This window comes from Lactuca sativa, chromosome 6, assembly GCF_002870075.4.
Source record: "Lactuca sativa cultivar Salinas chromosome 6, Lsat_Salinas_v11, whole genome shotgun sequence".
NCBI classification, from domain to species: domain Eukaryota; kingdom Viridiplantae; phylum Streptophyta; class Magnoliopsida; order Asterales; family Asteraceae; genus Lactuca; species Lactuca sativa.
Window position 1 is genome coordinate 150,357,827 of NC_056628.2, and position 11,405 is coordinate 150,369,231.

Genomic DNA, 11,405 nt, shown 5'->3' on the forward strand with positions numbered 1-11,405 from the left:
GATCGTACACACGGCTCTGCTCTGTTTGTCTCAAAACTCTTTTTGCTCTTTAAAATTTTTACTTTATTTTCAAAAACTTTTCCTCAAATCCGCAGTTTGAGTTCAGATACACCTGAAGATGCATCCGAATCCCTCAAACCAAGGCTCTGATACCAACTTGTAACACCGTAAGAATTAAAACAATTTTTCGCATTTTCAAAACACATTTTCCATTCACATTTGTTAATAAAACATCATTATATCATATCCTTGTTTCACAAAACATTCCCCAAGATCGAAATACATAAAATCCCATGTGTGTACGACTCATGCCGGCGCCTTCCCGCGATCATCGCTGGTACCTGAAACACATATCACATAACACTGTAAGCATAAATGCTTAGTGAGTTCCCCAAAATACCACTCTAACACATAATAGCCACTCGAGGCTGCAACTCTGTCAACCCTCTGGTCAATGTGTCTCAGCGGGGCCCTCCAGCCCTAACTCTCTGTGGGCCCTCTGGCCCTAACTCTATGGACCCGAAGGTCCTAACTCTGATAACTCTGAATCACGCATATCACATATCATAATAAATCTCATAAAATAAATAACATACAAATACACTGACACATAACTCTAAACCTAACTCTGTGGACCCTCTGGTCCTAGCTCTATGGACCTTCCGGTCCTAACTCTGATATACACACAGCATAAATCACATAGAAATAATGCAGTGCCACACATCGCATAGATAACATAGGATAAATCTGTCACATAACTAGGTTACCACTCTAGGTAAAGTATAGTGAGAAGACTCACCTCCGGTATCTCGGTAAATCTCTGACTCGATAAACGCTGGCCTAGCCTCCGCCTAATCATAAGAAATAAATACCCTATTTAATATAACTCTCAAAGGCTAGACTATGTCCTCTTATGATACTCTCAGAAGGGTAAAATACCATTTTACCCCTCTCATAACTCAAAAGGCCCCACAATAGACCATACCCTAAAAGTCAACCAAAAGTCAACTTTCCGGGTTACGCTGCGCGTACCAAATGTGTACGCTGAGCGTACCCGGCTGCCTCTCAGAATCGGGGAACGCCACCCAGTACGCGGTGCGCACTGGGATTATGCCCGACGTACTCCCCTGCTTCAGCCCTTAGCTCTTGAGGTCTTAAACAGTTAAGACCCACGCCCAAATTCTAAATCTGACCACACCTAAGCCTCTTAATCCATAAAGTTGATGACTTTAAGCCTTTGCATGGCTGAACAAGCCACCAACTCCCATAATATTCCATCCTTAAACTCTAGAAAGCTTATTACTCAAGCATGACCTCAAACTAACAACCAAGATGGAAACTTTATGGCTTTAAATCACTAATACTACTGAAAAGGGACAGATCTCGGACCATGGAGCACCTTAAACTCATAAAGTCTCCACCTTTAGGGTTTTTAACCCTAGAAATGGCACATGCAACAACAACCAAAAGAAGAAGAAAGTTTTGAACTTTATACCTCTAAGTGTAGCCCCTTTCTCTGTAGATCTCAGATCCAAATTGGCACTTCTAGCTTTATCTTCCAAGAGCTCCTTTCCTTCTTCTTCACTAAGTTACCAATGCACAATTAGCTTCAACAACACCCACACACACTAAGCACGATGGGAGGCTCTCTCTTAGGGTTTCACTCACTGATATGGAGGCTGAGAAATGAGCCTTAGCACCCTTTAAATAGTGCACAAGACAGATTTGGGTTTTGCACCTGGGCCGGGTACGCCCGTCGTAACTCTGGGTACGCCCAGCGTACCTTGGCGACTCCGTGTCCAAACTAAGCGCATGAGTACGCGCAGCGTACCCCTCTGGTACGCCCAACATACTCACTTTCTAGGTTCCCTCCACTCAAGGACCAATCATGACCAATTGACAAAGAACAAGGGTGAAAGAAATGCACCTGAATCTCGGGGTGTTACGTGCTTGATGACGGAGACAAGTTGCGGTATAAAGCATTGATTTTGTGTGAAACAGAACATAAAAAACCACAGTGCATCACCTTTTATATCCAAGTGAGAGAGACAATAGAGACGATGGGCTAGTAGTGGTCGGCTTGACAGGGTCGTCGTTGTAACTTGTGAGTCATTGTATTGCAACGATATTTAGGGAACAAAGGTGCAATTTTGGGGTTAGGGGTCCATCACTTATGAAGCAGATTTGTAATGGAGATGGAGAAGACGAGATGCAGATCGATAATGAAAACAGAAAAGGGAGGGGGAAGCAGTCAACAATAAAAGAGAAACCATATTCGTATGAGAGAAATAGAGAAGTAAGGGAGTTAGGTTTGGGGTGGGACCTTATAGATTTTTTTATTAAATTAGATTTTTTAAATAAAAAATAAATAATAAATAATAAATAATAAATAATTTTGAAAATAAAATTATAAGGGTAAAATTATATTTTTATGTTAGTAGGGACCGCACGAGCAACAAAATTACATTTTAGGGACCTTACGAGTTAAGAAAAAGAATTAGGGACCAAACACATAGATTACCCCAACCCACAGGGACCATTCGTATAATTTACTCTAGGATGTTGATATGTTGTAATGAATTGTTATGCAAATAGATTTATTATAATTACCTGTGGTTGCTTGTTGGTAGTTGTTGTTTGCATATGTCGACATATTATGGGTAGGTCGAGGGCGGTCCAACTGTGTGTTGAAGGCCAAGATACTCAGGCGATCTAGCTTAATGTTGTAGGCCAAGATACTCGGGCGATCTAGCTTAATGTTGTAGGCCTAAAGAGAGCGGTTCAACTCAATGTTGTAGGCTCGAGAGGTGGTCCTGCCATGTACTATAGACCCAAAGGGAGTGGTCCAACTCAATGCTATAATGTAACATTTGGATTTTTAGAGGTATATTGGTGTAGGTTAATCTTGTGATTAAAGGAGAGACTCGACAAGTTGAGGGTCCAACTCGCCGAGTCGAGTCGGGTTCTCTCGTGGATTTAATGAGTGGACTCGACGAGTCCAAGGAGAGGGACTCGCTGAGTAGGTGCTGGGCAGAGAAACCCTAATCTCTGGGGTTTGGGACCTATTTAAAGGCACTTATTGCCTCCTTGGCCCCTTCCCAATAGTGTCTTCGTCCATTGAGAGAAACCCTAGAGTTATTTATGAGCTAGAGAGGAAAGAGGCTTCTTGGAGGTCATTTCTTTGAGAGGAAGATCAAGGGAGTTGCAAGGATCTCAGAGGAGAGTTGGTGGATCATTCTCATCTTCATTTCAAGCTTCAGATCTGGTACAACTCTTGCCTCCATTGTGTTTGAGTAGATTTCCTTAGTTGTAAAGTTGGTCTTGCATCCATATTGATGGGGTTTTGGGTGCATCCAAACCCTCTTCTTGAGTCAATTGTAGATCTGGACCTTGTGAGGTCTAGAGATCCAAAAAGTAGGCAGCCTTGAGTGAGTAACCTTGGAGCTTTGAAGCTATGGAGCTTCAATGGAGTCAAAATGGTGTATAGAGCAAAATACACCATGCATGAGCCTCAAGTTCAGACCTTTGCATGACTATTGCGTAGTAGGAGGTTAGATCTATGAGTTTGGGTTGTAGATCTGACCCCAAATGGCTGAATGAGAAATCTGTGGAAGCCAAATCGTCGAGTCCATGGGTGAATCGACGAGTCGTAGCAGGTTTGACTGAGTAGTCTTGACCCAGTGTTGTCTCGCCGAGTTGGGAGTCAACTCGACAAGCTGAGTGAGTCCTAGGTAGAGTTCAGCTGATGTGAGGGGACTCGACGAGTCGCATGTGTGCACTCAACGAGTAGAGGCAAATGTGGACTGTTGACTTGAGCTTGACTTCTGTTGACTTTAAGGTTTTGGTCAACATAAGTAATAGAGACCTTGGAAGGGTAAAATGGTATTTTACCCACCTTAGAGAGTTAGAAAGAGAAGGAACTGCCTTCGAGATTCAAGTGTGAGGATAGCTGCTTTCTGTTTGCCAGGTGAGTCTTCTCACTATACTTTACCTAGAGTGGTAATTAGAGTTATATGACAGAGTATCTTGTATGCTATTTATGTGATTGTGATACACTGCATTATTTCTATGTGATTCATGTCGTGTATGTTCTAGAGTTTACAGAGTTAGAACCGGAAGGTTCACAGAGTTAGGACCAGAGGGTCCACAGAGTTAGGACCGGAGGGTCCACAGAGTTATAGCCTCGAGTGGCTAACATGTGTTATATGTGGTATTTTGGGGAACTCACTAAGCTTCGTGCTTACCGTTTTATGTGTAATGTGTTTCAGGTTTTCCTCTCGGAATCGTGGGACGACACCGGCTTGATTGTACACACTAGAGAAAGAGTTATGAGGATCCTGGAATATTAATGGAGTTGTGCTTTGTAATTGAATAAAAGAGATTTTTATACGATTTGTTATGAAGAGTATGCATTTTAAAAATGAAAAATTGTTTTAAATTTTCACGTTGTTACATATAAGGTCGATGGCCGGTCTAGCCCTGCATTGTAGGCCTTGTGTGCATGTAATGTATGGATATTATTGTGTGAGGTATTTTGTGGAACTTGCTAAGCTTTGACTTAAAGTTGTGGATTAAATGTTTTTCATGTACTTTATCAGTTCGTGGGAAAGTGAATGTATGACTGTACATACCCATCAGTAGTTCAACGATTTGAGATTCTGCGATACTTTTCTTTATAACTCTGATTTTCAACTACAGTTTAAAAACAAAGGGTTTTGCCTTGAATATTTGTTATGAAAATGCGTGTTTATTCTAGTTTAAAAATGAAAATTTGATTTTCAAAACTGAAATGTAACATTGAGGTTTAATCCGAAAAAAAACCCAAAATATAAGACTTTATTTTTGAAATATTTCTAGATAGATAAAAGAGGTGTTTTTCTCAAAAATATAATTAAAATGTTCGTTTTATTGAGCACACTGCAAAACTAATTAAAATTTTTGTAATTGAAAAGCCAATGTTTATTTTCATTTAATTGACTAAAATTCTCGACATAGTTGGTGGTTTGGTATACACCCTTGCGTTTGATAAACCTTTTTCAAAATACCCCATAACCTTCCACACCGGCTTTTGCAAAAGACTAAACTGCACAAATGGTCCCTATGATTTGTTAAAAATTGTCACTTTGATCCAAAAAAGTTTGGACTAGCACCAAAGGTCCAAAACTTTCATTTTGTTACTTGTTTGGTCCAATCTGTTTTGATTTTTTTTTTTTCAAAATGATGAATTTGTCCATGTTAATATGATTTTCTTTTTTTTTCTTATTTTTTTTTTATGATTTTCAGATTTAAAAAAATAAAAATAAAAATAAACAAATCTCTCTCTCTCTCCCTCTCTCTCTCTCTCTCTCTCTCTCTCTCTCTCTCTCTCTTTCTCTTATTTATTTATTTTTTGATTTTTAGATTTTAAAAAAATAAAAAATAAAAATAAAAATAAATATCTCTCTCTCTCTCTCTCTCTCTCTCTCTCTCTAGAAAACCCAAGCACAAAAGGAGGCTGCTACCCTCAGTTCCAACCATGTTTTCTTCTTCTTTCTCGATGACAAGAAACCTAAACACCCCCATACTTGTTACTGCCTCCTTTCGTCTTCTCTTCTTCGGGTTTAAACCAGAAAACCTCCACCCGAGTTGAGGTTTTTCGGTTGTCAAGAGGGAAACAACCCCCTCTCGTTTTCCTTGTGCTTTTCATCGGCTTCATAGCAACCCAAATGCCCCACCTATTATTGTTCTATCTCCAATCTACCTTACCCTTCCCCTTCGCGTTTTCTTCCAGATAAGAATAGGAATAGTCAAAAGGCCGCAGGAGCAGCCCCTTAACTGCAGTAGTCAACAAGAGCCTTTGTTGGTTCGTTCTTCTCCTTCCCCCAACCTATTCAGATCTTTATTGCCTCCATTCCCTCCTCCACTCTCCTGTTGTTGGTACCCAAACGCCAATAAATAATTGAAGAGCATTGACTCCTCAGGAATCCCCAAATTGAAGATGCAATACAACACCAAATCAAACCTAATAAGGTAAAAACGAAGAGTACAAGCTCTTTCTCTCTATGTATTTCTGTGGGAATCTTCTGGGAATCACTTCTATGGCTCTTGAAATCGGGGTTGATTGTGTCTCTTCAAATCACTTCTTCTTGAGAGTGAAGGCACACATCAGAGCATCAAGTGAAAAAATTTAGCAAATAGGTTTGCTCGTCTATTTCCAGCTCTTTTTCATGGAAATCTAAGATATGTACTTTTCTCCTTACGTTTCTGGATGAATCCGATTTGATTTTTTTACCCAAATCAAAACAGAGAGAAAGGAGAAGATCCTAAGAGAAATTAGTTTCATTATGTTTGTAGAGATAATATGAAGATGCGGACAAGAAAGGGTGTGACCTGAAGATCTGAGATTGAAGAAGATGATGGTGGTATGTGTTCTTGGGATGTGTAGAGAGAGAGAGAGAGAGATTTATTTTCTTTTTCTAAATCTAAAAATCAGAAAAATAAATAAGAGAGAGAGAGAGATTTATTTTATTTTTATTTTTTTTAAATATGAAAATCAGAAAAAAAAAAGAAAATCATTTTAACAATGGCAAATTCGTCATTTTGAAAAAAATCAAAATAGATTGGACGAAACAAGAAACAAAATGAAACCATTGGACCTGTGCTGCTAGTCCAAACCTTTTTGGACCAAAGTGATAATTTGAGCAAACCACAGTGACTATTTGTGCAGTTTAATCTTTGCAAAACCAATTTGCAATGCTGTTTATTTATTTATTTTTAGAATAACAATTTGCAATGCTATATCATACATATGCAATCAAGTGTTAGCTATACTTTTGTAACATCCGGATTTCCAGGTATCATAATTTAAGTATTTATTTTTGAGCTAAGAAGAGGGACTCGACGAGTTGACGCCTAAACTCGTCGAATAGGATCACAACTGATGACTCGGATTAATGAATGGACTCGACGAGTCGGTGAGTCGACTCGAAGAGTCCGCGCTGTTGGCAGAAACCCTAATTCTTTGGGCCCGAGTCCTATTTAAAGGCACTTATAGCCTTCAATTGCGGCTACCTTCCCAGAAGAGAGAACCCTAGCGAGCTTGAGTGTGTAGAGTGAGAGAAAGAGCTATCTTGAGCTTTTTGGTGTGATTTTGCAAGAAAGGAGAAGAGTTCCAGCAAGAGGGACCAGAGGAGGTTGTTGTTCTAAGTTATTCAAGGAAGGAGCTTCATTCTGAGGTACCAAATCGAACCATTTTCTTCCATATTGTGTAGATTTCATTTTGGGGTTAGGGCTTCAATCACTTCATCTTTGGGGTTTTAAATGCCTCAAACCCCTCTTGCAAGTTTGTGATTTAGATCTGGACGCTTCTAGGTCCAGAGAGCCCAAAAGTATGAAGCCTTAGTAGAGTAAACCTTAGGGTTTGAAGCTAGGAAGCAATAATGGGGTTTTTATGGTATATAATGCAAGATACACCATGCATGAACGCCAAGTTTAGACCTTTATGTGATTTTTGGGTGTTGGAAGGACATATCTATATGTTAGAGAAACAGAACTGACCTCAGAAGTTCAAATGAGTAATGCCATGGAGGAAACTCGCCGAATCCATGAGAGAACTCGACGAGTCGGACTGGGTTGCCCCACAATTTGTGACCCGTGGTAACCCGTTGAGTTGAGAGGTTAACTCGACGAGTCGAGTGAGACCTTAGGAGGAGTCAGAGGACACGTATGGACTTGCTAAGTCACCCAGGTGCACTCGGCGAGTCTGGTCAAAGTTGGACCGTTGACTGAGTTGACTTCAGTTGACCTTAGGGTTGGTCAAACTGATTTAAGAGAGGTTAGTGAGGGGTAGAATAGTCTTCTACCCATTCTTAGAGAGGAAGGATGTAAGGAGTATATTGATTAGAGATGTTATCATTTTGATAAGCGGAGGCTAGATCGGGGATTCGAGCACGAGAGTTCTCTAGACATCTTACGAGGTGAGTCTTCTCACTATACAATACATAGAGTGGTATCTATGTGCAGACCGGAGGGTCTTATGTGTATGTGTATATTTGAGATTTATGTGCATTGTGTTATATGTATGCTATGTGTTATATAGACCGGACCGGAGGGTCCAACGATTTAGAGCGGACTAGAGAGTCCAATGAGCTAGACTGGACCAGAGGGTCCAACGAGCTACACGAGTACTAGAGGGTCCCGCTGAGACACATTGACTGAAGGGTCATACCGAGTTATAGCCTTGAGTGGCTTATGTGCTGTATGTAGTATTTTGGGGAACTCACTAAGCATTTATGCTTACCGTGTTATGTGACATGTGTTTCAGGTACTAGCGAGGATCGCAGGAAGGCACCGACATGATTTGTACACACTGACAGAGGATTTTGTATTTGAGATTCTGGGATATGTTTTACCATGATAACATTTGATACACTCGAGTTTTGAGATGATTTGTATGAGACATGTTATGTTTGAAAATTGAAAAATTGTTTTGAAAATTTACGTTGTTACAAGTTGGTATCAGAGCCTTGGTTTGAGGGATTCGGATGCACCTTCGGGCGTATCTGAACTCAAACTGAGGATTTGAGGAAATCTTTTATAAAAGAAACAATTTTTCTAAAAAGAGTAAAAGATTGTAGAAAAGCAAAAAGGAGCAGTGTATACGATCAACTTGCGCCCGAACGGTGATTTTCCAAAATACCCTTACATTATGTGTTATGAGATATTATATGAAGTGCTATGCATGCTAGAGTAGGCTAGGTAAATCATATCTTAGGACTAAGGTGGCCTGATATGTGATGCCTTAGCCTTGGAGTTTATGCTGATGTGAGTTGCTTTGAGTGCATGTAGGTAGCAGAGAGTAGCTTGTGAGAAGTCTGCTTGAGAGTAGGCAGAATTCAGGGGGTATAGAGTACTTGCAAATTGGGATCCTAGGAGGAGGACTTGGTGTAGATACGTATACAGTGTGGAAGGTAGTATTGGGCCCGTACTACTGAAAGCACCAGATCGGTAAACATTCCAAGTAAGAATCCTTAGGGTGCTAAGGAACAAGTAAGAACGGTTGATCGAGTGTGAGTAATCTCGTTCGAGTCTCTGATTATTTTATGTCGTATTTCAGAGGCATCATGTTAGGGACGCGCCACAACCCAGGAGGTAGTAGGACCAGTAGTACTAGTGATGAGGAGATTCGTAGGATGATTCACGAGGAGGTGGTCGCCGCCATACGAATTGAGATACCGGGGATGTTTGGGTCTATCAAGACCATGTTGATTGAGACATTCAACGAGCGATATGCTGTTCTGACTGAGGCGGCTTCTGCTGCAGCCACTGCAGTTGTCGTTGCTACGAGGCCGCAGGTGGGTGACTCGTTGCTGTACCGAGAGTTCAGCAACACGAAGCCACCAGAGTTTGACGGGACTCAGGATCCTATAACCGCGATGAGGTGGATCTCTGACATCAAGGGATGCTTCTACACATGTTCATTAACTGAGCATCTGAGGGTACAGTTCGCGCTGAACCATCTTCGCTTGGGAGCGAAGGAATGGTGGAAGTTTGTGAAGACAGATTTTACTCCTGCAGAGTTTACCGCGGTGACCTGGGAGGGGTTCACTACTATGTTCAGAGATGAGTATGTTCCCCCGGTGGAGAGGGAACATTTGGCCCAGGAGTTCTTGTCCCTTAAGCAGGTGATGGAGTCCTTGACTGTGATTACATGGATGTTTCACGAGAGGGCGTTGTTTTGCCCTGAGCATGTGTATTCTGAGCAGGCACGCATGATTCGATACCTGAGTATACTGAGGCGAGACATTCGTGAGTTTGTGGTGAACTTGTCATACCGGACATTTGCCGAGCTCTAGGCAAATGCCCAAAAGAGGGAGATCGAGCTAGAGACTCAGGATAGGGAGGAGGCCGAGTCTCATAGGAGGGATAGGCGGCCGACATAGTCTCAGCTGGCAGCCAAGCGGGAAAAGCCCGCTGATTCAAGATCTAGAGGACCGAAGGGTCACACTTGTGGGAAGTGCGGCAAGAGCCATGAGGGAGTGTGCAGGACGGGGGCGTGCTACAAGTGTGGCAAGGAGGGGCATTTCGCGAGAGATTGCCCCACGGGGTTTGCAGTTTGCTTCCACTGCAACAGACTGACCATCGGAAGGCCGAGTGCCCACAGCTACTTCAGGGATCAGCACAGGGATCTGCACCTGCTGCTACTAGAGCCACCGAGGCCCAACTAGTGAAGGCCGAGTCACTGAAGGCTCGCGGGAGAGCCTTTCAGTTGACAGCGGAGGAGGTCCGTGCAGCGCCCGATCTCATGGCCGGTATGTATTCTTTTATTTACTTATGTTGAGTTTGTAATATTGTGCTTATATTGTGGTATGCTTAGGTACTCTCCTTGTGAATTCTGTACCTGCTTTGGTGTTATTTGACTCGGGTGCGAGTCAATCTTTCGTGTCTTTAGCATGTAGCCATCACATCAATATTCGACGAGAGGCGTTGAGTTGACCTCTGCGGGTTTCTATAGCTGACGAGCGAGCGGTTCTTGCTACTGATGAGATTCGAGGATGTGTACTCGAGATTTTCGGTGTTGAGTTCTCGATAGATTTGGTACCGATTGCGATGAGGGATGTCTGTGTCATCGTGGGCATGGACTGGTTGTGCCGAGCTGTTATCGACTGTGAGCGTCAGTTGGTGACCATACGAGACCCTAGTGGGGGAGTACTTATAGTATATGGCGAGAGTACCTGATCTGGTTTAGCATTTTGCTCAGTTGCCAGAGCGAGATAGAGTCTACAGCAGGGCTGTAGAGGGTTTGTAACCTATGTAATGGATACACGAGTTGCTACGAAGAGGCCGAGTTCTGTCGGTGAGGTTCCAATAGTATGAGAGTTTCGAGACATTTTCCCCGAGGAGTCATCGGTGTGCCTCCTTAGAGGAAAGTGAAGTTTCACATCGGTTTGGTTCCAGGGGCGGCGCCTATTGTTAAGGCACCTTATCGCCTTGCGCCACCGGAGATGTCTGAGTTATCCTCGCAGCTTCAGGAGCTGTTGGGGAAGGGGTTCATCCGGCCGAGTAGCTCGCCGTGGGGTGCGCCGATCCTTTTTGTCAAGAAAAAGGATGGTTCACACCGGATGTGCATTGATTACCGGGAGTTGAAGAAGTTGACGGTCAAGAACCGTTATCCACTACCGATGATTGACGATCTGTTCGATCACTTGCAGGGAGCTTCTTGGTTCTCCAAGATAGAATTGCGGTCTGGATATCACCAGATGAGGGTGCGGGATGAGGATGTCCAAAAGACGGCGTTTAGGACTCGTTATGGGCATTACGAGTTCGTGGTGATGCCTTTTGGGCTCACCAACACATCAACAACGTTCATGGATCTCATGAATCGAGTATGCAGGCCGATGTTGGATCGATCGGTGATTATGTTCATC

General features: G+C 42.4%; 1 long non-coding RNA gene across 1 annotated transcript; it reads left to right on the plus strand.

Annotated features, from left to right (window-relative positions):
- The first annotated feature begins 5,224 nt into the window (after positions 1-5,224).
- Positions 5,225-8,538, plus strand: LOC122194616 (uncharacterized). Its single transcript, XR_006183967.2, has 3 exons — positions 5,225-7,214; positions 7,914-7,955; positions 8,303-8,538. It is a non-coding gene; the product is annotated as an uncharacterized LOC122194616 (long non-coding RNA).
- Positions 8,539-11,405: the final 2,867 nt, after the last annotated feature.